The sequence below is a fragment of the Ambystoma mexicanum genome, chromosome 10 (genome assembly GCF_040938575.1).
Source record: "Ambystoma mexicanum isolate Mex_15411 chromosome 10, UKY_AmexF1_1, whole genome shotgun sequence".
Lineage (NCBI taxonomy): Eukaryota > Metazoa > Chordata > Amphibia > Caudata > Ambystomatidae > Ambystoma > Ambystoma mexicanum.
In genome coordinates, this window is record NC_090932.1 from 522,087,305 (window position 1) to 522,107,387 (window position 20,083).

Genomic DNA, 20,083 nt, shown 5'->3' on the forward strand with positions numbered 1-20,083 from the left:
GAAGGCCCAGAGCCTACGGCCACACCACACTGAATGCGCCTGATCTCGTCTGATCTCAGAAGCTAAGCAGTGTCGGGCCTAGTTAGTACCTGGATGGGAGACCGCCTGGGAATACCAGGTGCTGTAGGCTCTTTTGTGCTCCATGTTCAGGCAGTGAGCCATTTCTCAATTGGCTTTCAAAACTGCATGGTCTAGCCAACTAGATGCTTAAAGGTACAAATCTCAGAAGCCCCAGAGCCTACGGCCACACCACACTGAATGCGTCTGATCTCAGAAGCTAAGCAGTGTCGGGCCTAGTTAGTACCTGGATGGGAGACGGCCTGGGAATAACAGGTGCTGTAGGCTTTTTTGTGCTCCATGTTCAGGCAGTGAGCCATTTCTCAATTGGCTTTCAAAACTGCATGGTCTAGCCAACTAGATGCTTAAAGGTACAAATCTCAGAAGGCCCAGAGCCTACGGCCACACCACACTGAATGCGCCTGATCTCGTCTGATTTCAGAAGCTAAGCAGTGTCGGGCCTAGTTAGTACCTGGATGGGAGACCGCCTGGGAATACCAGGTTCTGTAGGCTTTTTTTGTGCTCTATGATTAGTAATTGTGCCACTTCTCAATTTCTTTTTAAATTTGCTTATGATTCCAAAATAAATGTATCCCTTTTAATAGCGGAAATGTTGGACAACAACATGAGGGCTGGCGCTACCTATTTACATAAAATTAACATTCGGGTAGTGTGTTCATGGGTAATAAATCTACCTTCACATGTAATACAGTTCAGAGAATATTGAGTCCATAAAGAGTCTTGAAAGAAAGCCATGGTTGTGTTGGTTGTTCTCTCCAACTCCCTGCAACAGAAACAGGATGGATGGAGTAAAGTTATCCTACCAGACATAGGAGTCCTGAATGGGCCCACAAGTCTTATATATCTCGCCTGATCGAGCCTGATTGGGTGATGAGCGTGGTATCATGTTGCAAGTGGCTTTATGGCTTAGCTTACTAACTGTAAATGCATAAGAGTAATACTCTTAGCATTTCTCAATTTTAGGGCTACACCACAATGATTGCGCCCGATCTCGGAAGCTAAGCAGTTTCGGGCCTAGTTCGTACCTGGATGGGAGACCGCCTGGGAATACCAGGTGCTGTAGGCTTTTTTTTGCTCCATGTTCAGGCAGTGAGCCATTTCTCAATTGGCTTTCAAAACTGCATGGTCTAGCCAACTAGATGCTTAAAGGTACAAATCTCATAAGGCCCAGAGCCTACGGCCACACCACACTGATCTCAGGAAGCTAAGCAGTGTCGGGCCTAGTTTGTACCTGGATGGGAGACCGCCAGGGAATACCAGGTGCTGTAGGCTTTTTTGTGCTCCATGTTCAGGCAGTGAGCCATTTCTCAATTGGCTTTCAAAACTGCATGGTCTAGCCAACTAGATGCTTAAAGGTACAAATCTCAGAAGGCCCAGAGCCTACGGCCACACCACACTGAATGCGTCTGATCTCAGAAGCTAAGCAGTGTCGGGCCTAGTTAGTACCTGGATGGGAGACCGCCTGGGAATACCAGGTGCTATAGGCTTTTTTGTGCTCCATGTTCAGGCAGTGAGCCATTTCTCAATTGGCTTTCAAAACTGCATGGTCTAGCCAACTAGATGCTTAAAGGTACAAATCTCAGAAGGCCCAGAGCCTACGGCCACACCACACTGAATGCGCCTGATCTCGTCTGATCTCAGAAGCTATGCAGTGTTGGGCCTAGTTAGTACCTGGATGGGAGACGGCCTGGGAATACCAGGTGCTGTAGGCTTTTTTGTGCTCCATGTTCAGGCAGTGAGCCATTTCTCAATTGGCTTTCAAAACTGCATGGTCTAGCCAACTAGATGCTTAAAGGTACAAATCTCAGAAGGCCCAGAGCCTACGGCCACACCACACTGAATGCGTCTGATCTCAGAAGCTAAGCAGTGTCGGGCCTAGTTAGTACCTGGATGGGAGACCGCCTGGGAATACCAGGTTCTGTAGGCTTTTTTGTGCTCTATGATTAGTAATTGTGCCACTTCTCAATTTCTTTTTAAATTTGCTTATGATTCCAAAATAAATGTATCCCTTTTAGTAGCGGAAATGTTGGACAACATGAGGGCTGGCGCTACCTATTTACATAAAATTAACATACGGTTAGTGTGTTCATGGGTAATAAATCTACCTTCACATGTAATGCAGTTCAGAGAATATTGAGTCCATAAAGAGTCTTGAAAGAAAGCCATGGTTGTGTTGGTTGTTCTCTCCAACTCCCTGCAACAGAAACAGGATTGATGGAGTAAAGTTATCCTACCAGACATAGGAGTCCTGAATGGGCCCACAAGTCTTATATATCTCGCCTGATCGAGCCTGATCGGGTGATGAGCGTGGTATCATGTTGCAAGTGGCTTTATGGCTTAGCTTACTAACTGTAAATGCATAAGAGTAATACTCTTAGCATTTCTCAATTTTAGGGCTACACCACAATGAATGCGCCCGATCTCGGAAGCTAAGCAGTTTCAGGCCTAGTTAGTACCTGGATGGGAGACCGCCTGGGAATACCAGGTGCTGTAGGCTTTTTTGTGCTCCATGTTCAGGCAGTGAGCCATTTCTCAATTGGCTTTCAAAACTGCATGGTCTAGCCAACTAGATGCTTGAAGGTACAAATCTCAGAAGGCCCAGAGCCTACGGCCACACCACACTGAATGCGCCTGATCTCGTCTGATCTCAGAAGATAAGCAGTGTCGGGCCTTGTTAGTACCTGGATGGGAGACCGCCTGGGAATACCAGGTGCTGTAGGCTTTTTTGTGCTCCATGTTCAGGCAGTGAGCCATTTCTCAATTGGCTTTCAAAACTGCATGGTCTAGCCAACTAGATGCTTAAAGGTACAAATTTCAGAAGGCCCAGAGCCTACGGCCACACCACACTGAATGTGCCTGATCTCGTCTGATCTCAGAAGCTAAGCAGTGTCGGGCCTAGTTAGTACCTGGATGGGAGACCGCCTGGGAATACCAGGTGCTGTAGGCTTTTTTGTGCTCCATGTTCAGGCAGTGAGCCATTTTTCAATTGGCTTTCAAAACTGCATGGTCTAGCCAACTAGATGCTTAAAGGTACAAATCTCAGAAGGCCCAGAGCCTACGGCCACACCACACTGAATGCGTCTGATCTCAGAAGCTAAGCAGTGTCGGGCCTAGTTAGTACCTGGATGGGAGACCGCCTGGGAATACCAGGTTCTATGGGCTTTTTTGTGCTCTATGATTAGTAATTGTGCCACTTCTCAATTTCTTTTTAAATTTGCTTATGATTCCAAAATAAATGTATCCCTTTTAATAGCGGAAATGTTGGACAACAACATGAGGGCTGGCGCTACCTATTTACATAAAATTAACATACGGGTAGTGTGTTCATGGGTGATAAATCTACCTTCACATGTAATGCAGTTCAGAGAATATTGAGTCCATAAAGAGTCTTGAAAGAAAGCCATGGTTGTGTTGGTTGTTCTCTCCAACTCCCTGCAACAGAAACAGGATGGATGGAGTAAAGTTATCCTACCAGACATAGGAGTCCTGAATGGGCCCACAAGTCTTATATATCTCGCCTGATCGAGCCTGATCGGGTGATGAGCGTGGTATCATGTTGCAAGTGGCTTTATGGCTTAGCTTACTAACTGTAAATGCATAAGAGTAATACTCTTAGCATTTCTCAATTTTAGGGTTACACCACAATGAATGCGCCCGATCTCGGAAGCTAAGCAGTTTCGGGCCTAGTTAGTACCTGGATGGGAGACCGCCTGGGAATACCAGGTGCTGTAGGCTTTTTTGTGCTCCATGTTCAGGCAGTGAGCCATTTCTCAATTGGCTTTCAAAACTGCATGGTCTAGCCAACTAGATGCTTAAAGGTACAAATCTCAGAAGGCCCAGAGCCTACGGCCACACCACACTGAATGCGCCTGATCTCGTCTGATCTCAGAAGCTAAGCAGTGTTGGGCCTAGTTAGTACCTGGATGGGAGACCGCCTGGGAATACCAGGTGCTGTAGGCTTTTTTGTGCTCCATGTTCAGGCAGTGAGCCATTTCTCAATTGGCTTTCAAAACTGCATGGTCTAGCCAACTAGATGCTTAAAGGTACAAATCTCAGAAGGCCCAGAGCCTACGGCCACACCACACTGAATGCGTCTGATCTCAGAAGCTAAGCAGTGTTGGGCCTAGTTAGTACCTGGATGGGAGACGGCCTGGGAATACCAGGTGCTGTAGGCTTTTTTGTGCTCCATGTTCAGGCAGTGAGCCATTTCTCAATTGGCTTTCAAAACTGCATGGTCTAGCCAACTAGATGCTTAAAGGTACAAATCTCAGAAGGCCCAGAGCCTACGGCCACACCACACTGAATGCGCCTGATCTCGTCTGATCTCAGAAGCTAAGCAGTGTCGGGCCTAGTTAGTACCTGGATGGGAGACCGCCTGGGAATACCAGGTTCTGTAGGCTTTTTTGTGCTCTATGATTAGTAATTGTGCCACTTCTCAATTTCTTTTTAAATTTGCTTATGATTCCAAAATAAATGTATCCCTTTTAGTAGCGGAAATGTTGGACAACATGAGGGCTGGCGCTACCTATTTACATAAAATTAACATACGGTTAGTGTGTTCATGGGTAATAAATCTACCTTCACATGTAATGCAGTTCAGAGAATATTGAGTCCATAAAGAGTCTTGAAAGAAAGCCATGGTTGTGTTGGTTGTTCTCTCCAACTCCCTGCAACAGAAACAGGATGGATGGAGTAAAGTTATCCTACCAGACATAGGAGTCCTGAATGGGCCCACAAGTCTTATATATCTCGCCTGATCGAGCCTGATCGGGTGATGAGCGTGGTATCATGTTGCAAGTGGCTTTATGGCTTAGCTTACTAACTGTAAATGCATAAGAGTAATACTCTTAGCATTTCTCAATTTTAGGGCTACACCACAATGAATGCGCCCGATCTCGGAAGCTAAGCAGTTTCAGGCCTAGTTAGTACCTGGATGGGAGACCGCCTGGGAATACCAGGTGCTGTAGGCTTTTTTGTGCTCCATGTTCAGGCAGTGAGCCATTTCTCAATTGGCTTTCAAAACTGCATGGTCTAGCCAACTAGATGCTTAAAGGTACAAATCTCAGAAGGCCCAGAGCCTACGGCCACACCACACTGAATGCGCCTGATCTCGTCTGATCTCAGAAGATAAGCAGTGTCGGGCCTAGTTAGTACCTGGATGGGAGACCGCCTGGGAATACCAGGTGCTGTAGGCTTTTTTGTGCTCCATGTTCAGGCAGTGAGCCATTTCTCAATTGGCTTTCAAAACTGCATGGTCTAGCCAACTAGATGCTTAAAGGTACAAATTTCAGAAGGCCCAGAGCCTACGGCCACACCACACTGAATGCGCCTGATCTCGTCTGATCTCAGAAGCTAAGCAGTGTCGGGCCTAGTTAGTACCTGGATGGGAGACCGCCTGGGAATACCAGGTGCTGTAGGCTTTTTTGTGCTCCATGTTCAGGCAGTGAGCCATTTCTCAATTGGCTTTCAAAACTGCATGGTCTAGCCAACTAGATGCTTAAAGGTACAAATCTCAGAAGGCCCAGAGCCTACGGCCACACCACACTGAATGCGCCTGATCTCGTCTGATCTCAGAAGCTAAGCAGTGTCGGGCCTAGTTAGTACCTGGATGGGAGACCGCCTGGGAATACCAGGTTCTGTGGGCTTTTTTGTGCTCTATGATTAGTAATTGTGCCACTTCTCAATTTCTTTTTAAATTTGCTTATGATTCCAAAATAAATGTATCCCTTTTAATAGCGGAAATGTTGGACAACAACATGAGGGCTGGCGCTACCTATTTACATAAAATTAACATACGGGTAGTGTGTTCATGGGTGATAAATCTACCTTCACATGTAATGCAGTTCAGAGAATATTGAGTCCATAAAGAGTCTTGAAAGAAAGCCATGGTTGTGTTGGTTGTTCTCTCCAACTCCCTGCAACAGAAACAGGATGGATGGAGTAAAGTTATCCTACCAGACATAGGAGTCCTGAATGGGCCCACAAGTCTTATATATCTCGCCTGATCGAGCCTGATCGGGTGATGAGCGTGGTATCATGTTGCAAGTGGCTTTATGGCTTAGCTTACTAACTGTAAATGCATAAGAGTAATACTCTTAGCATTTCTCAACTTTAGGGCTACACCACAATGAATGCGCCCGATCTCGGAAGCTAAGCAGTTTCGGGCCTAGTTAGTACCTGGATGGGAGACCGCCTGGGAATACCAGGTGCTGTAGGCTTTTTTGTGCTCCATGTTCAGGCAGTGAGCCATTTCTCAATTGGCTTTCAAAACTGCATGGTCTAGCCAACTAGATGCTTAAAGGTACAAATCTCAGAAGCCCCAGAGCCTACGGCCACACCACACTGAATGCGCCTGATCTCGTCTGATCTCAGAAGCTAAGCAGTGTCGGGCCTCGTTAGTACCTGGATGGGAGACCGCCTGGGAATACCAGGAGCTGTAGGCTTTTTTGTGCTCCATGTTCAGGCAGTGAGCCATTTCTCAATTGGCTTTCAAAACTGCATGGTCTAGCCAACTAGATGCTTAAAGGTACAAATCTCAGAAGGCCCAGAGCCTACGGCCACACCACAGTACCTGGATGGGAGACGGCCTGGGAATACCAGGTGCTGTAGGCTTTTTTGTGCTCCATGTTCAGGCAGTGAGCCATTTCTCAATTGGCTTTCAAAACTGCATGGTCTAGCCAACTAGATGCTTAAAGGTACAAATCTCAGAAGGCCCAGAGCCTACAGCCACACCACACTGAATGCGCCTGATCTCGTCTGATCTCAGAAGCTAAGCAGTGTCGGGCCTCGTTAGTACCTGGATGGGAGACCGCCTAGGAATACCAGGAGCTGTAGGCTTTTTTGTGCTCCATGTTCAGGCAGTGAGCCATTTCTCAATTGGCTTTCAAAACTGCATGGTCTAGCCAACTAGATGCTTAAAGGTACAAATCTCAGAAGGCCCAGAGCCTACGGCCACACCACAGTACCTGGATGGGAGACGGCCTGGGAATACCAGGTGCTGTAGGCTTTTTTGTGCTCCATGTTCAGGCAGTGAGCCATTTCTCAATTGGCTTTCAAAACTGCATGGTCTAGCCAACTAGATGCTTAAAGGTACAAATCTCAGAAGGCCCAGAGCCTACGGCCACACCACACTGAATGCGCCTGATCTCGTCTGATCTCAGAAGCTGAGCAGTGTCGTGCCTAGTTAGTACCTGGATGGGAGACCGCCTGGGAATACCGGGTGCTGTAGGCTTTTTTGTGCTCCATGTTCAGGCAGTGAGCCATTTCTCAATTGGCTTTCAAAACTGCATGGTCTAGCCAACTAGATGCTTAAAGGTACAAATCTCAGAAGGCCCAGAGCCTACGGCCACACCACACTGAATGCGCCTGATCTCGTCTGATCTCAGAAGCTAAGCAGTGTCGGGCCTAGTTAGTACCTGGATGGGAGACCGCCTGGGAATACCAGGTGCTGTAGGCTTTTTGTGCTCCATGTTCAGGCAGTGAGCCATTTCTCAATTGGCTTTCAAAACTGCATGGTCTAGCCAACTAGATGCTTAAAGGTACAAATCTCAGAAGGCCCAGAGCCTACGGCCACACCACACTGAATGCGCCTGATCTCTTCTGATCTCAGAAGCTAAGCAGTGTTGGGCCTAGTTAGTACCTGGATGGGAGACCGCCTGGGAATACCAGGTGCTGTAGGCTTTTTTGTGCTCCATGTTCAGGCAGTGAGCCATTTCTCAATTGGCTTTCAAAACTGCATGGTCTAGCCAACTAGATGCTTGAAGGTACAAATCTCAGAAGGCCCAGAGCCTACGGCCACACCACACTGAATGCGCCTGATCTCGTCTGATCTCAGAAGATAAGCAGTGTCGGGCCTTGTTAGTACCTGGATGGGAGACCGCCTGGGAATACCAGGTGCTGTAGGCTTTTTTGTGCTCCATGTTCAGGCAGTGAGCCATTTCTCAATTGGCTTTCAAAACTGCATGGTCTAGCCAACTAGATGCTTAAAGGTACAAATTTCAGAAGGCCCAGAGCCTACGGCCACACCACACTGAATGTGCCTGATCTCGTCTGATCTCAGAAGCTAAGCAGTGTCGGGCCTAGTTAGTACCTGGATGGGAGACCGCCTGGGAATACCAGGTGCTGTAGGCTTTTTTGTGCTCCATGTTCAGGCAGTGAGCCATTTTTCAATTGGCTTTCAAAACTGCATGGTCTAGCCAACTAGATGCTTAAAGGTACAAATCTCAGAAGGCCCAGAGCCTACGGCCACACCACACTGAATGCGTCTGATCTCAGAAGCTAAGCAGTGTCGGGCCTAGTTAGTACCTGGATGGGAGACCGCCTGGGAATACCAGGTTCTATGGGCTTTTTTGTGCTCTATGATTAGTAATTGTGCCACTTCTCAATTTCTTTTTAAATTTGCTTATGATTCCAAAATAAATGTATCCCTTTTAATAGCGGAAATGTTGGACAACAACATGAGGGCTGGCGCTACCTATTTACATAAAATTAACATACGGGTAGTGTGTTCATGGGTGATAAATCTACCTTCACATGTAATGCAGTTCAGAGAATATTGAGTCCATAAAGAGTCTTGAAAGAAAGCCATGGTTGTGTTGGTTGTTCTCTCCAACTCCCTGCAACAGAAACAGGATGGATGGAGTAAAGTTATCCTACCAGACATAGGAGTCCTGAATGGGCCCACAAGTCTTATATATCTCGCCTGATCGAGCCTGATCGGGTGATGAGCGTGGTATCATGTTGCAAGTGGCTTTATGGCTTAGCTTACTAACTGTAAATGCATAAGAGTAATACTCTTAGCATTTCTCAATTTTAGGGTTACACCACAATGAATGCGCCCGATCTCGGAAGCTAAGCAGTTTCGGGCCTAGTTAGTACCTGGATGGGAGACCGCCTGGGAATACCAGGTGCTGTAGGCTTTTTTGTGCTCCATGTTCAGGCAGTGAGCCATTTCTCAATTGGCTTTCAAAACTGCATGGTCTAGCCAACTAGATGCTTAAAGGTACAAATCTCAGAAGGCCCAGAGCCTACGGCCACACCACACTGAATGCGCCTGATCTCGTCTGATCTCAGAAGCTAAGCAGTGTTGGGCCTAGTTAGTACCTGGATGGGAGACCGCCTGGGAATACCAGGTGCTGTAGGCTTTTTTGTGCTCCATGTTCAGGCAGTGAGCCATTTCTCAATTGGCTTTCAAAACTGCATGGTCTAGCCAACTAGATGCTTAAAGGTACAAATCTCAGAAGGCCCAGAGCCTACGGCCACACCACACTGAATGCGTCTGATCTCAGAAGCTAAGCAGTGTTGGGCCTAGTTAGTACCTGGATGGGAGACGGCCTGGGAATACCAGGTGCTGTAGGCTTTTTTGTGCTCCATGTTCAGGCAGTGAGCCATTTCTCAATTGGCTTTCAAAACTGCATGGTCTAGCCAACTAGATGCTTAAAGGTACAAATCTCAGAAGGCCCAGAGCCTACGGCCACACCACACTGAATGCGCCTGATCTCGTCTGATCTCAGAAGCTAAGCAGTGTCGGGCCTAGTTAGTACCTGGATGGGAGACCGCCTGGGAATACCAGGTTCTGTAGGCTTTTTTGTGCTCTATGATTAGTAATTGTGCCACTTCTCAATTTCTTTTTAAATTTGCTTATGATTCCAAAATAAATGTATCCCTTTTAGTAGCGGAAATGTTGGACAACATGAGGGCTGGCGCTACCTATTTACATAAAATTAACATACGGTTAGTGTGTTCATGGGTAATAAATCTACCTTCACATGTAATGCAGTTCAGAGAATATTGAGTCCATAAAGAGTCTTGAAAGAAAGCCATGGTTGTGTTGGTTGTTCTCTCCAACTCCCTGCAACAGAAACAGGATGGATGGAGTAAAGTTATCCTACCAGACATAGGAGTCCTGAATGGGCCCACAAGTCTTATATATCTCGCCTGATCGAGCCTGATCGGGTGATGAGCGTGGTATCATGTTGCAAGTGGCTTTATGGCTTAGCTTACTAACTGTAAATGCATAAGAGTAATACTCTTAGCATTTCTCAATTTTAGGGCTACACCACAATGAATGCGCCCGATCTCGGAAGCTAAGCAGTTTCAGGCCTAGTTAGTACCTGGATGGGAGACCGCCTGGGAATACCAGGTGCTGTAGGCTTTTTTGTGCTCCATGTTCAGGCAGTGAGCCATTTCTCAATTGGCTTTCAAAACTGCATGGTCTAGCCAACTAGATGCTTAAAGGTACAAATCTCAGAAGGCCCAGAGCCTACGGCCACACCACACTGAATGCGCCTGATCTCGTCTGATCTCAGAAGATAAGCAGTGTCGGGCCTAGTTAGTACCTGGATGGGAGACCGCCTGGGAATACCAGGTGCTGTAGGCTTTTTTGTGCTCCATGTTCAGGCAGTGAGCCATTTCTCAATTGGCTTTCAAAACTGCATGGTCTAGCCAACTAGATGCTTAAAGGTACAAATTTCAGAAGGCCCAGAGCCTACGGCCACACCACACTGAATGCGCCTGATCTCGTCTGATCTCAGAAGCTAAGCAGTGTCGGGCCTAGTTAGTACCTGGATGGGAGACCGCCTGGGAATACCAGGTGCTGTAGGCTTTTTTGTGCTCCATGTTCAGGCAGTGAGCCATTTCTCAATTGGCTTTCAAAACTGCATGGTCTAGCCAACTAGATGCTTAAAGGTACAAATCTCAGAAGGCCCAGAGCCTACGGCCACACCACACTGAATGCGCCTGATCTCGTCTGATCTCAGAAGCTAAGCAGTGTCGGGCCTAGTTAGTACCTGGATGGGAGACCGCCTGGGAATACCAGGTTCTGTGGGCTTTTTTGTGCTCTATGATTAGTAATTGTGCCACTTCTCAATTTCTTTTTAAATTTGCTTATGATTCCAAAATAAATGTATCCCTTTTAATAGCGGAAATGTTGGACAACAACATGAGGGCTGGCGCTACCTATTTACATAAAATTAACATACGGGTAGTGTGTTCATGGGTGATAAATCTACCTTCACATGTAATGCAGTTCAGAGAATATTGAGTCCATAAAGAGTCTTGAAAGAAAGCCATGGTTGTGTTGGTTGTTCTCTCCAACTCCCTGCAACAGAAACAGGATGGATGGAGTAAAGTTATCCTACCAGACATAGGAGTCCTGAATGGGCCCACAAGTCTTATATATCTCGCCTGATCGAGCCTGATCGGGTGATGAGCGTGGTATCATGTTGCAAGTGGCTTTATGGCTTAGCTTACTAACTGTAAATGCATAAGAGTAATACTCTTAGCATTTCTCAACTTTAGGGCTACACCACAATGAATGCGCCCGATCTCGGAAGCTAAGCAGTTTCGGGCCTAGTTAGTACCTGGATGGGAGACCGCCTGGGAATACCAGGTGCTGTAGGCTTTTTTGTGCTCCATGTTCAGGCAGTGAGCCATTTCTCAATTGGCTTTCAAAACTGCATGGTCTAGCCAACTAGATGCTTAAAGGTACAAATCTCAGAAGCCCCAGAGCCTACGGCCACACCACACTGAATGCGCCTGATCTCGTCTGATCTCAGAAGCTAAGCAGTGTCGGGCCTCGTTAGTACCTGGATGGGAGACCGCCTGGGAATACCAGGAGCTGTAGGCTTTTTTGTGCTCCATGTTCAGGCAGTGAGCCATTTCTCAATTGGCTTTCAAAACTGCATGGTCTAGCCAACTAGATGCTTAAAGGTACAAATCTCAGAAGGCCCAGAGCCTACGGCCACACCACAGTACCTGGATGGGAGACGGCCTGGGAATACCAGGTGCTGTAGGCTTTTTTGTGCTCCATGTTCAGGCAGTGAGCCATTTCTCAATTGGCTTTCAAAACTGCATGGTCTAGCCAACTAGATGCTTAAAGGTACAAATCTCAGAAGGCCCAGAGCCTACAGCCACACCACACTGAATGCGCCTGATCTCGTCTGATCTCAGAAGCTAAGCAGTGTCGGGCCTCGTTAGTACCTGGATGGGAGACCGCCTAGGAATACCAGGAGCTGTAGGCTTTTTTGTGCTCCATGTTCAGGCAGTGAGCCATTTCTCAATTGGCTTTCAAAACTGCATGGTCTAGCCAACTAGATGCTTAAAGGTACAAATCTCAGAAGGCCCAGAGCCTACGGCCACACCACAGTACCTGGATGGGAGACGGCCTGGGAATACCAGGTGCTGTAGGCTTTTTTGTGCTCCATGTTCAGGCAGTGAGCCATTTCTCAATTGGCTTTCAAAACTGCATGGTCTAGCCAACTAGATGCTTAAAGGTACAAATCTCAGAAGGCCCAGAGCCTACGGCCACACCACACTGAATGCGCCTGATCTCGTCTGATCTCAGAAGCTGAGCAGTGTCGTGCCTAGTTAGTACCTGGATGGGAGACCGCCTGGGAATACCGGGTGCTGTAGGCTTTTTTGTGCTCCATGTTCAGGCAGTGAGCCATTTCTCAATTGGCTTTCAAAACTGCATGGTCTAGCCAACTAGATGCTTAAAGGTACAAATCTCAGAAGGCCCAGAGCCTACGGCCACACCACACTGAATGCGCCTGATCTCGTCTGATCTCAGAAGCTAAGCAGTGTCGGGCCTAGTTAGTACCTGGATGGGAGACCGCCTGGGAATACCAGGTGCTGTAGGCTTTTTGTGCTCCATGTTCAGGCAGTGAGCCATTTCTCAATTGGCTTTCAAAACTGCATGGTCTAGCCAACTAGATGCTTAAAGGTACAAATCTCAGAAGGCCCAGAGCCTACGGCCACACCACACTGAATGCGCCTGATCTCTTCTGATCTCAGAAGCTAAGCAGTGTTGGGCCTAGTTAGTACCTGGATGGGAGACCGCCTGGGAATACCAGGTTCTGTAGGCTTTTTTGTGCTCTATGATTAGTAATTGTGCCACTTCTCAATTTCTTTTTAAATTTGCTTATGATTCCAAAATAAATGTATCCCTTTTAATAGCGGAAATGTTGGACAACAACATGAGGGCTGGCGCTACCTATTTACATAAAATTAACATACGGGTAGTGTGTTCATGGGTAATAAATCTACCTTCACATGTAATGCAGTTCAGAGAATATTGAGTCCATAAAGAGTCTTGAAAGAAAGCCATGGTTGTGTTGGTTGTTCTCTCCAACTCCCTGCAACAGAAACAGGATGGATGGAGTAAAGTTATCCTACCAGACATAGGAGTCCTGAATGGGCCCACAAGTCTTATATATCTCGCCTGATCGAGCCTGATCGGGTGATGAGCGTGGTATCATGTTGCAAGTGGCTTTATGGCTTAGCTTACTAACTGTAAATGCATAAGAGTAATACTCTTAGCATTTCTCAATTTTAGGGCTACACCACAATGAATGCGCCCGATCTCGGAAGCTAAGCAGTTTCGGGCCTAGTTAGTACCTGGATGGGAGACCGCCTGGGAATACCAGGTGCTGTAGGCTTTTTTGTGCTCCACGTTCAGGCAGTGAGCCATTTCTCAATTGGCTTTCAAAACTGCATGGTCTAGCCAACTAGATGCTTAAAGGTACAAATCTCAGAAGGCCCAGAGCCTACGGCCACACCACACTGAATGCGCCTGATCTCGTCTGATCTCAGAAGCTAAGCAGTGTCGGGCCTGGATGGGAGACCGCCTCGGAATACCAGGTGCTGTAGGCTTTTTTGTGCTCCATGTTCAGGCAGTGAGCCATTTCTCAATTGGCTTTCAAAACTGCATGGTCTAGCCAACTAGATGCTTAAAGGTACAAATCTCAGAGGGCCCAGAGCCTACGGCCACACCACACTGAATGCGCCTGATCTCATCTGATCTCAGAAGCTAAGCAGTGTCGGGCCTAGTTAGTACCTGGATGGGAGACCGCCTGGGAATACCAGGTGCTGTAGGCTTTTTTGTGCTCCATGTTCAGGCAGTGAGCCATTTCTCAATTGGCTTTCAAAACTGCATGGTCTAGCCAACTAGATGCTTAAAGGTACAAATCTCAGAAGGCCCAGAGCCTACGGCCACACCACACTGAATGCGCCTGATCTCGTCTGATCTCAGAAGCTAAGCAGTGTCGGGCCTAGTTAGTACCTGGATGGGAGACCGCCTGGGAATACCAGGTGCTGTAGGCTTTTTTGTGCTCCATGTTCAGGCAGTGAGCCATTTCTCAATTGGCTTTCAAAACTGCATGGTCTAGCCAACTAGATGCTTAAAGGTACAAATCTCAGAAGGCCCAGAGCCTACGGCCACACCACACTGAATGCACCTGATCTCGTCTGATCTCAGAAGCTAAGCAGTGTCGGGCCTAGTTAGTACCTGGATGGGAGACCGCCTGGGAATACCAGGTTCTGTAGGCTTTTTTGTGCTCTATGATTAGTAATTGTGCCGCTTCTCAATTTCTTTTTAAATTTGCTTATGATTCCAAAATAAATGTATCCCTTTTAATAGCGGAAATGTTGGACAACAACATGAGGGCTGGCGCTACCTATTTACATAAAATTAACATACGGGTAGTGTGTTCATGGGTAATAAATCTACCTTCACATGTAATGCAGTTCAGAGAATATTGAGTCCATAAAGAGTCTTGAAAGAAAGCCATGGTTGTGTTGGTTGTTCTCTCCAACTCCCTGCAACAGAAACAGGATGGATGGAGTAAAGTTATCCTACCAGACATAGGAGTCCTGAATGGGCCCACAAGTCTTATATATCTCGCCTGATCGAGCCTGATCCAGCGCTGATCGGGTGATGAGCGTGGTATCATGTTGCAAGTGGCTTTATGGCTTAGCTTACTAACTGTAAATGCATAAGAGTAATACTCTTAGCATTTCTCAATTTTAGGGCTACACCACAATGAATGCGCCCGATCTCGGAAGCTAAGCAGTTTCGGGCCTAGTTAGTACCTGGATGGGAGACCGCCTGGGAATACCAGGTGCTGTAGGCTTTTTTGTGCTCCATGTTCAGGCAGTGAGCCATTTCTCAATTGGCTTTCAAAACTGCATGGTCTAGCCAACTAGATGCTTAAAGGTACAAATCTCAGAAGGCCCAGAGCCTACGGCCACACCACACTGAATGCGCCTGATCTCGTCTGATCTCAGAGGCTAAGCAGTGTCAGGCCTAGTTAGTACCTGGATGGGAGACCGCCTGGGAATACCAGGTGCTGTAGGCTTTTTCGTGCTCCATGTTCAGGCAGTGAGCCATTTCTCAATTGGCTTTCAAAACTGCATGGTCTAGCCAACTAGATGCTTAAAGGTACAAATCTCAGAAGGCCCAGAGCCTACGGCCACACCACACTGAATGCGTCTGATCTCAGAAGCTAAGCAGTGTCGGGCCTAGTTAGTACCTGGATGGGAGACGGCCTGGGAATACCAGGTGCTGTAGGCTTTTTTGTGCTCCATGTTCAGGCAGTGAGCCATTTCTCAATTGGCTTTCAAAACTGCATGGTCTAGCCAACTAGATGCTTAAAGGTACAAATCTCAGAAGGCCCAGAGCCTACGGCCACACCACACTGAATGCGTCTGATCTCAGAAGCTAAGCAGTGTCGGGCCTAGTTAGTACCTGGATGGGAGACGGCCTGGGAATACCAGGTGCTGTAGGCTTTTTTGTGCTCCATGTTCAGGCAGTGAGCCATTTCTCAATTGGCTTTCAAAACTGCATGGTCTAGCCAACTAGATGCTTAAAGGTACAAATTTCAGAAAGCCCAGAGCCTACGGCCACACCACACTGAATGCACCTGATCTCAGAAGCAAAGCAGTGTCGGGCCTAGTTAGTACCTGGATGGGAGACCGCCTGGGAATACCAGGTGCTGTAGGCTTTTTTGTGCTCCATGTTCAGGCAGTGAGCCATTTCTCAATTGGCTTTCAAAACTGCATGGTCTAGCCAACTAGATGCTTAAAGGTACAAATCTCAAAAGGCCCAGAGCCTACGGCCACACCACACTGAATGCGTCTGATCTCAGAAGCTAAGCAGTGTCGGGCCTAGTTAGTACCTGGATGGGAGACCGCCTGGGACTACCAGGTTCTGTAGGCTTTTTTGTGTTCTATGATTAGTAATTGTGCCACTTCTCAATTTCTTTTTAAATTTGCTTATGATTCCAAAATAAATGTATCCCTTTTAATAGCGGAAATGTTGGACAACAACATGAGGGCTGGCGCTACCTATTTACATAAAATTAACATACGGGTAGTGTGTTCATGGGTAATAAATCTACCTTCACATGTAATGCAGTTCAGAGAATATTGAGTCCATAAAGAGTCTTGAAAGAAAGCCATGGTTGTGTTGGTTGTTCTCTCCAACTCCCTGCAACAGAAACAGGATGGATGGAGTAAAGTTATCCTACCAGACATAGGAGTCCTGAATGGGCCCACAGGTCTTATATATCTCGCCTGATCGAGCCTGATCGGGTCATGAGCGTGGTATCATGTTGCAAGTGGCTTTATGGCTTAGCTTACTAACTGTAAATGCATAAGAGTAATACTCTTAGCATTTCTCAATTTTAGGGCTACACCACAATGAATGCGCCCGATCTCGGAAGCTAAGCAGTTTCGGGCCTAGTTAGTACCTGGATGGGAGACCGCCTGGGAATACCAGGTGCTGTAGGCTTTTTTGTGCTCCATGTTCAGGCAGTGAGCCATTTCTCAATTGGCTTTCAAAACTGCATGGTCTAGCCAACTAGATGCTTAAAGGTACAAATCTCAGAAGGCCCAGAGCCTACGGCCACACCACACTGAATGCGCCTGATCTCGTCTGATCTCAGAAGCTAAGCAGTTTTGGGCCTAGTTAGTACCTGGATGGGAGACCGCCTGGGAATACAATGTGCTGTAGGCTTTTTTGTGCTCCATGTTCAGGCAGTGAGCCATTTCTCAATTGGCTTTCAAAACTGCATGGTCTAGCCAACTAGATGCTTAAAGGTACAAATCTCAGAAGGCCCAGAGCCTACGGCCACACCACACTGAATGCGCCTGATCTTGTCTGATCTCAGAAGCTAAGCAGTGTCGGGCCTAGTTAGTACCTGGATGGGAGACCGCCTGGGAATACCAGGTGCTGTAGGCTTTTTTGTGCTCCATGTTCAGGCAGTGAGCCATTTCTCAATTGGCTTTCAAAACTGCATGGTCTAGCCAACTAGATGCTTAAAGGTACAAATCTCAGAAGGCCCAGAGCCTAGGGCCACACCACACTGAATGTGCCTGATCTTGTCTGATCTCAGAAGCTAAGCAGTGTCAGGCCTAGTTAGTACCTGGATGGGAGACCGCCTGGGAATACCAGGTGCTGTAGGCTTTTTTGTGCTCCATGTTCAGGCAGTGAGCCATTTCTCAATTGGCTTTCAAAACTGCATGGTCTAGCCAACTAGATGCTTAAAGGTACAAATCTCAGAAGGCCCAGAGCCTACGGCCACACCACACTGAATGCGTCTGATCTCAGAAGCTAAGCAGTGTCGGGCCTAGTTAGTACCTGGATGGGAGACGGCCTGGGAATACCAGGTGCTGTAGGCTTTTTTGTGCTCCATGTTCAGGCAGTGAGCCATTTCTCAATTGGCTTTCAAAACTGCATGGTCTAGCCAACTAGATGCTTAAAGGTACAAATCTCAGAAGCACACCACACTGAATGCGTCTGATCTCAGAAGCTAAGCAGTGTCGGGCCTAGTTAGTACCTGGATGGGAGACGGCCTGGGAATACCAGGTGCTGTAGGCTTTTTTGTGCTCCATGTTCAGGCAGTGAGCCATTTCTCAATTGGCTTTCAAAACTGCATGGTCTAGCCAACTAGATGCTTAAAGGTACAAATTTCAGAAAGCCCAGAGCCTACGGCCACACCACACTGAATGCACCTGATCTCAGAAGCAAAGCAGTGTCGGGCCTAGTTAGTACCTGGATGGGAGACCGCCTGGGAATACCAGGTGCTGTAGGCTTTTTTGTGCTCCATGTTCAGGCAGTGAGCCATTTCTCAATTGGCTTTCAAAACTGCATGGTCTAGCCAACTAGATGCTTAAAGGTACAAATCTCAAAAGGCCCAGAGCCTACGGCCACACCACACTGAATGCGTCTGATCTCAGAAGCTAAGCAGTGTCGGGCCTAGTTAGTACCTGGATGGGAGACGGCCTGGGAATACCAGGTGCTGTAGGCTTTTTTGTGCTCCATGTTCAGGCAGTGAGCCATTTCTCAATTGGCTTTCAAAACTACATGGTCTAGCCAACTAGATGCTTAAAGGTACAAATCTCAGAAGGCCCAGAGCCTACGGCCACACCACACTGAATGCGCCTGATCTCGTCTGATCTCAGAAGCTAAGCAGTGTCGGGTCTAGTTAGTACCTGGATGGGAGACCGCCTGGGACTACCAGGTTCTGTAGGCTTTTTTGTGTTCTATGATTAGTAATTGTGCCACTTCTCAATTTCTTTTTAAATTTGCTTATGATTCCAAAATAAATGTATCCCTTTTAGTAGCGGAAATGTTGGACAACATGAGGGCTGGCGCTACCTATTTACATAAAATTAACATACGGTTAGTGTGTTCATGGGTAATAAATCTACCTTCACATGTAATGCAGTTCAGAGAATATTGAGTCCATAAAGAGTCTTGAAAGAAAGCCATGGTTGTGTTGGTTGTTCTCTCCAACTCCCTGCAACAGAAACAGGATGGATGGAGTAAAGTTATCCTACCAGACATAGGAGTCCTGAATGGGCCCACAAGTCTTATATATCTCGCCTGATCGAGCCTGATCGGGTGATGAGCGTGGTATCATGTTGCAAGTGGCTTTATGGCTTAGCTTACTAACTGTAAATGCATAAGAGTAATACTCTTAGCATTTCTCAATTTTAGGGCTACACCACAATGAATGCGCCCGATCTCGGAAGCTAAGCAGTTTCAGGCCTAGTTAGTACCTGGATGGGAGACCGCCTGGGAATACCAGGTGCTGTAGGCTTTTTTGTGCTCCATGTTCAGGCAGTGAGCCATTTCTCAATTGGCTTTCAAAACTGCATGGTCTAGCCAACTAGATGCTTAAAGGTACAAATCTCAGAAGGCCCAGAGCCTACGGCCACACCACACTGAATGCGCCTGATCTCGTCTGATCTCAGAAGATAAGCAGTGTCGGGCCTAGTTAGTACCTGGATGGGAGACCGCCTGGGAATACCAGGTGCTGTAGGCTTTTTTGTGCTCCATGTTCAGGCAGTGAGCCATTTCTCAATTGGCTTTCAAAACTGCATGGTCTAGCCAACTAGATGCTTAAAGGTACAAATTTCAGAAGGCCCAGAGCCTACGGCCACACCACACTGAATGCGCCTGATCTCGACTGATCTCAGAAGCTAAGCAGTGTCGGGCCTAGTTAGTACCTGGATGGGAGACCGCCTGGGAATACCAGGTGCTGTAGGCTTTTTTGTGCTCCATGTTCAGGCAGTGAGCCATTTCTCAATTGGCTTTCAAAACTGCATGGTCTAGCCAACTAGATGCTTAAAGGTACAAATCTCAGAAGGCCCAGAGCCTACGGCCACACCACACTGAATGCGCCTGATCTCGTCTGATCTCAGAAGCTAAGCAGTGTCGGGCCTAGTTAGTACCTGGATGGGAGACCGCCTGGGAATACCAGGTTCTGTGGGCTTTTTTGTGCTCTATGATTAGTAATTGTGCCACTTCTCAATTTCTTTTTAAATTTGCTTATGATTCCAAAATAAATGTATCCCTTTTAATAGCGGAAATGTTGGACAACAACATGAGGGCTGGCGCTACCTATTTACATAAAATTAACATACGGGTAGTGTGTTCATGGGTGATAAATCTACCTTCACATGTAATGCAGTTCAGAGAATATTGAGTCCATAAAGAGTCTTGAAAGAAAGCCATGGTTGTGTTGGTTGTTCTCTCCAACTCCCTGCAACAGAAACAGGATGGATGGAGTAAAGTTATCCTACCAGACATAGGAGTCCTGAATGGGCCCACAAGTCTTATATATCTCGCCTGATCGAGCCTGATCGGGTGATGAGCGTGGTATCATGTTGCAAGTGGCTTTATGGCTTAGCTTACTAACTGTAAATGCATAAGAGTAATACT

The 20,083-nt window shown here is 47.1% G+C and overlaps 36 non-coding genes and 20 pseudogenes across 36 annotated transcripts; all 56 read left to right on the forward strand.

Moving 5' to 3' along the window:
* Positions 1 to 11: 11 nt before the first annotated feature.
* LOC138496276 (5S ribosomal RNA) lies at positions 12 to 130 on the forward strand. Its single transcript, XR_011277803.1, has one exon. It is a non-coding gene; the product is annotated as a 5S ribosomal RNA (ribosomal RNA).
* Positions 131 to 236: 106 nt separating this feature from the next.
* On the forward strand, positions 237 to 345 carry LOC138495488 (5S ribosomal RNA; annotated as a pseudogene).
* A 106-nt stretch (positions 346 to 451) lies between these two features.
* Positions 452 to 570, forward strand: LOC138494324 (5S ribosomal RNA). Its single transcript, XR_011277264.1, has one exon. It is a non-coding gene; the product is annotated as a 5S ribosomal RNA (ribosomal RNA).
* Positions 571 to 1,456: 886 nt separating this feature from the next.
* On the forward strand, positions 1,457 to 1,565 carry LOC138495237 (5S ribosomal RNA; annotated as a pseudogene).
* Positions 1,566 to 1,671: 106 nt separating this feature from the next.
* On the forward strand, positions 1,672 to 1,790 carry LOC138494461 (5S ribosomal RNA). Its single transcript, XR_011277389.1, has one exon. It is a non-coding gene; the product is annotated as a 5S ribosomal RNA (ribosomal RNA).
* Positions 1,791 to 1,896: 106 nt separating this feature from the next.
* On the forward strand, positions 1,897 to 2,005 carry LOC138495295 (5S ribosomal RNA; annotated as a pseudogene).
* Positions 2,006 to 2,681: 676 nt separating this feature from the next.
* Positions 2,682 to 2,800, forward strand: LOC138493664 (5S ribosomal RNA). Its single transcript, XR_011276666.1, has one exon. It is a non-coding gene; the product is annotated as a 5S ribosomal RNA (ribosomal RNA).
* A 106-nt stretch (positions 2,801 to 2,906) lies between these two features.
* LOC138493491 (5S ribosomal RNA) lies at positions 2,907 to 3,025 on the forward strand. Its single transcript, XR_011276509.1, has one exon. It is a non-coding gene; the product is annotated as a 5S ribosomal RNA (ribosomal RNA).
* A 106-nt stretch (positions 3,026 to 3,131) lies between these two features.
* On the forward strand, positions 3,132 to 3,240 carry LOC138495526 (5S ribosomal RNA; annotated as a pseudogene).
* Positions 3,241 to 3,919: 679 nt separating this feature from the next.
* LOC138493618 (5S ribosomal RNA) lies at positions 3,920 to 4,038 on the forward strand. The gene has a single exon (XR_011276624.1). It is a non-coding gene; the product is annotated as a 5S ribosomal RNA (ribosomal RNA).
* Positions 4,039 to 4,144: 106 nt separating this feature from the next.
* Positions 4,145 to 4,253, forward strand: LOC138495299 (5S ribosomal RNA; annotated as a pseudogene).
* A 106-nt stretch (positions 4,254 to 4,359) lies between these two features.
* LOC138493905 (5S ribosomal RNA) lies at positions 4,360 to 4,478 on the forward strand. The gene has a single exon (XR_011276884.1). It is a non-coding gene; the product is annotated as a 5S ribosomal RNA (ribosomal RNA).
* Positions 4,479 to 5,154: 676 nt separating this feature from the next.
* On the forward strand, positions 5,155 to 5,273 carry LOC138493493 (5S ribosomal RNA). Its single transcript, XR_011276511.1, has one exon. It is a non-coding gene; the product is annotated as a 5S ribosomal RNA (ribosomal RNA).
* A 106-nt stretch (positions 5,274 to 5,379) lies between these two features.
* On the forward strand, positions 5,380 to 5,498 carry LOC138496288 (5S ribosomal RNA). The gene has a single exon (XR_011277814.1). It is a non-coding gene; the product is annotated as a 5S ribosomal RNA (ribosomal RNA).
* Positions 5,499 to 5,604: 106 nt separating this feature from the next.
* On the forward strand, positions 5,605 to 5,723 carry LOC138494147 (5S ribosomal RNA). Its single transcript, XR_011277103.1, has one exon. It is a non-coding gene; the product is annotated as a 5S ribosomal RNA (ribosomal RNA).
* Positions 5,724 to 6,402: 679 nt separating this feature from the next.
* LOC138494039 (5S ribosomal RNA) lies at positions 6,403 to 6,521 on the forward strand. The gene has a single exon (XR_011277006.1). It is a non-coding gene; the product is annotated as a 5S ribosomal RNA (ribosomal RNA).
* A 275-nt stretch (positions 6,522 to 6,796) lies between these two features.
* LOC138494336 (5S ribosomal RNA) lies at positions 6,797 to 6,915 on the forward strand. The gene has a single exon (XR_011277275.1). It is a non-coding gene; the product is annotated as a 5S ribosomal RNA (ribosomal RNA).
* Positions 6,916 to 7,190: 275 nt separating this feature from the next.
* LOC138494610 (5S ribosomal RNA) lies at positions 7,191 to 7,309 on the forward strand. Its single transcript, XR_011277524.1, has one exon. It is a non-coding gene; the product is annotated as a 5S ribosomal RNA (ribosomal RNA).
* Positions 7,310 to 7,415: 106 nt separating this feature from the next.
* Positions 7,416 to 7,534, forward strand: LOC138496300 (5S ribosomal RNA). The gene has a single exon (XR_011277825.1). It is a non-coding gene; the product is annotated as a 5S ribosomal RNA (ribosomal RNA).
* Positions 7,535 to 7,639: 105 nt separating this feature from the next.
* On the forward strand, positions 7,640 to 7,758 carry LOC138496888 (5S ribosomal RNA). Its single transcript, XR_011278345.1, has one exon. It is a non-coding gene; the product is annotated as a 5S ribosomal RNA (ribosomal RNA).
* Positions 7,759 to 7,864: 106 nt separating this feature from the next.
* Positions 7,865 to 7,983, forward strand: LOC138493665 (5S ribosomal RNA). The gene has a single exon (XR_011276667.1). It is a non-coding gene; the product is annotated as a 5S ribosomal RNA (ribosomal RNA).
* A 106-nt stretch (positions 7,984 to 8,089) lies between these two features.
* Positions 8,090 to 8,208, forward strand: LOC138493492 (5S ribosomal RNA). The gene has a single exon (XR_011276510.1). It is a non-coding gene; the product is annotated as a 5S ribosomal RNA (ribosomal RNA).
* A 106-nt stretch (positions 8,209 to 8,314) lies between these two features.
* Positions 8,315 to 8,423, forward strand: LOC138495527 (5S ribosomal RNA; annotated as a pseudogene).
* Positions 8,424 to 9,102: 679 nt separating this feature from the next.
* On the forward strand, positions 9,103 to 9,221 carry LOC138493630 (5S ribosomal RNA). The gene has a single exon (XR_011276635.1). It is a non-coding gene; the product is annotated as a 5S ribosomal RNA (ribosomal RNA).
* A 106-nt stretch (positions 9,222 to 9,327) lies between these two features.
* Positions 9,328 to 9,436, forward strand: LOC138495300 (5S ribosomal RNA; annotated as a pseudogene).
* Positions 9,437 to 9,542: 106 nt separating this feature from the next.
* On the forward strand, positions 9,543 to 9,661 carry LOC138493906 (5S ribosomal RNA). Its single transcript, XR_011276885.1, has one exon. It is a non-coding gene; the product is annotated as a 5S ribosomal RNA (ribosomal RNA).
* Positions 9,662 to 10,337: 676 nt separating this feature from the next.
* Positions 10,338 to 10,456, forward strand: LOC138493495 (5S ribosomal RNA). The gene has a single exon (XR_011276512.1). It is a non-coding gene; the product is annotated as a 5S ribosomal RNA (ribosomal RNA).
* Positions 10,457 to 10,562: 106 nt separating this feature from the next.
* Positions 10,563 to 10,681, forward strand: LOC138496313 (5S ribosomal RNA). Its single transcript, XR_011277836.1, has one exon. It is a non-coding gene; the product is annotated as a 5S ribosomal RNA (ribosomal RNA).
* Positions 10,682 to 10,787: 106 nt separating this feature from the next.
* On the forward strand, positions 10,788 to 10,906 carry LOC138494148 (5S ribosomal RNA). Its single transcript, XR_011277104.1, has one exon. It is a non-coding gene; the product is annotated as a 5S ribosomal RNA (ribosomal RNA).
* A 679-nt stretch (positions 10,907 to 11,585) lies between these two features.
* LOC138494040 (5S ribosomal RNA) lies at positions 11,586 to 11,704 on the forward strand. The gene has a single exon (XR_011277007.1). It is a non-coding gene; the product is annotated as a 5S ribosomal RNA (ribosomal RNA).
* Positions 11,705 to 11,979: 275 nt separating this feature from the next.
* Positions 11,980 to 12,098, forward strand: LOC138494337 (5S ribosomal RNA). The gene has a single exon (XR_011277276.1). It is a non-coding gene; the product is annotated as a 5S ribosomal RNA (ribosomal RNA).
* Positions 12,099 to 12,373: 275 nt separating this feature from the next.
* LOC138494611 (5S ribosomal RNA) lies at positions 12,374 to 12,492 on the forward strand. The gene has a single exon (XR_011277525.1). It is a non-coding gene; the product is annotated as a 5S ribosomal RNA (ribosomal RNA).
* Positions 12,493 to 12,598: 106 nt separating this feature from the next.
* Positions 12,599 to 12,717, forward strand: LOC138496325 (5S ribosomal RNA). Its single transcript, XR_011277847.1, has one exon. It is a non-coding gene; the product is annotated as a 5S ribosomal RNA (ribosomal RNA).
* A 105-nt stretch (positions 12,718 to 12,822) lies between these two features.
* On the forward strand, positions 12,823 to 12,941 carry LOC138494011 (5S ribosomal RNA). The gene has a single exon (XR_011276981.1). It is a non-coding gene; the product is annotated as a 5S ribosomal RNA (ribosomal RNA).
* A 464-nt stretch (positions 12,942 to 13,405) lies between these two features.
* LOC138496062 (5S ribosomal RNA) lies at positions 13,406 to 13,514 on the forward strand (annotated as a pseudogene).
* Positions 13,515 to 13,620: 106 nt separating this feature from the next.
* LOC138495595 (5S ribosomal RNA) lies at positions 13,621 to 13,728 on the forward strand (annotated as a pseudogene).
* A 106-nt stretch (positions 13,729 to 13,834) lies between these two features.
* Positions 13,835 to 13,953, forward strand: LOC138496624 (5S ribosomal RNA). The gene has a single exon (XR_011278119.1). It is a non-coding gene; the product is annotated as a 5S ribosomal RNA (ribosomal RNA).
* Positions 13,954 to 14,059: 106 nt separating this feature from the next.
* On the forward strand, positions 14,060 to 14,178 carry LOC138496337 (5S ribosomal RNA). Its single transcript, XR_011277858.1, has one exon. It is a non-coding gene; the product is annotated as a 5S ribosomal RNA (ribosomal RNA).
* Positions 14,179 to 14,284: 106 nt separating this feature from the next.
* On the forward strand, positions 14,285 to 14,403 carry LOC138493566 (5S ribosomal RNA). The gene has a single exon (XR_011276577.1). It is a non-coding gene; the product is annotated as a 5S ribosomal RNA (ribosomal RNA).
* Positions 14,404 to 14,878: 475 nt separating this feature from the next.
* On the forward strand, positions 14,879 to 14,987 carry LOC138496064 (5S ribosomal RNA; annotated as a pseudogene).
* A 106-nt stretch (positions 14,988 to 15,093) lies between these two features.
* Positions 15,094 to 15,212, forward strand: LOC138494294 (5S ribosomal RNA). The gene has a single exon (XR_011277237.1). It is a non-coding gene; the product is annotated as a 5S ribosomal RNA (ribosomal RNA).
* Positions 15,213 to 15,318: 106 nt separating this feature from the next.
* Positions 15,319 to 15,427, forward strand: LOC138495374 (5S ribosomal RNA; annotated as a pseudogene).
* A 106-nt stretch (positions 15,428 to 15,533) lies between these two features.
* LOC138495375 (5S ribosomal RNA) lies at positions 15,534 to 15,642 on the forward strand (annotated as a pseudogene).
* Positions 15,643 to 15,748: 106 nt separating this feature from the next.
* On the forward strand, positions 15,749 to 15,857 carry LOC138494850 (5S ribosomal RNA; annotated as a pseudogene).
* A 106-nt stretch (positions 15,858 to 15,963) lies between these two features.
* LOC138495520 (5S ribosomal RNA) lies at positions 15,964 to 16,072 on the forward strand (annotated as a pseudogene).
* Positions 16,073 to 16,536: 464 nt separating this feature from the next.
* LOC138496065 (5S ribosomal RNA) lies at positions 16,537 to 16,645 on the forward strand (annotated as a pseudogene).
* Positions 16,646 to 16,751: 106 nt separating this feature from the next.
* On the forward strand, positions 16,752 to 16,870 carry LOC138494542 (5S ribosomal RNA). The gene has a single exon (XR_011277462.1). It is a non-coding gene; the product is annotated as a 5S ribosomal RNA (ribosomal RNA).
* Positions 16,871 to 16,976: 106 nt separating this feature from the next.
* Positions 16,977 to 17,095, forward strand: LOC138493726 (5S ribosomal RNA). The gene has a single exon (XR_011276722.1). It is a non-coding gene; the product is annotated as a 5S ribosomal RNA (ribosomal RNA).
* A 106-nt stretch (positions 17,096 to 17,201) lies between these two features.
* On the forward strand, positions 17,202 to 17,320 carry LOC138494738 (5S ribosomal RNA; annotated as a pseudogene).
* A 106-nt stretch (positions 17,321 to 17,426) lies between these two features.
* Positions 17,427 to 17,535, forward strand: LOC138495376 (5S ribosomal RNA; annotated as a pseudogene).
* A 305-nt stretch (positions 17,536 to 17,840) lies between these two features.
* LOC138494851 (5S ribosomal RNA) lies at positions 17,841 to 17,949 on the forward strand (annotated as a pseudogene).
* A 106-nt stretch (positions 17,950 to 18,055) lies between these two features.
* On the forward strand, positions 18,056 to 18,164 carry LOC138495377 (5S ribosomal RNA; annotated as a pseudogene).
* A 106-nt stretch (positions 18,165 to 18,270) lies between these two features.
* On the forward strand, positions 18,271 to 18,389 carry LOC138494736 (5S ribosomal RNA; annotated as a pseudogene).
* Positions 18,390 to 19,065: 676 nt separating this feature from the next.
* On the forward strand, positions 19,066 to 19,184 carry LOC138493497 (5S ribosomal RNA). The gene has a single exon (XR_011276514.1). It is a non-coding gene; the product is annotated as a 5S ribosomal RNA (ribosomal RNA).
* A 106-nt stretch (positions 19,185 to 19,290) lies between these two features.
* Positions 19,291 to 19,409, forward strand: LOC138493663 (5S ribosomal RNA). The gene has a single exon (XR_011276665.1). It is a non-coding gene; the product is annotated as a 5S ribosomal RNA (ribosomal RNA).
* A 106-nt stretch (positions 19,410 to 19,515) lies between these two features.
* Positions 19,516 to 19,634, forward strand: LOC138494149 (5S ribosomal RNA). The gene has a single exon (XR_011277105.1). It is a non-coding gene; the product is annotated as a 5S ribosomal RNA (ribosomal RNA).
* The last annotated feature ends 449 nt before the right edge of the window (positions 19,635 to 20,083 follow it).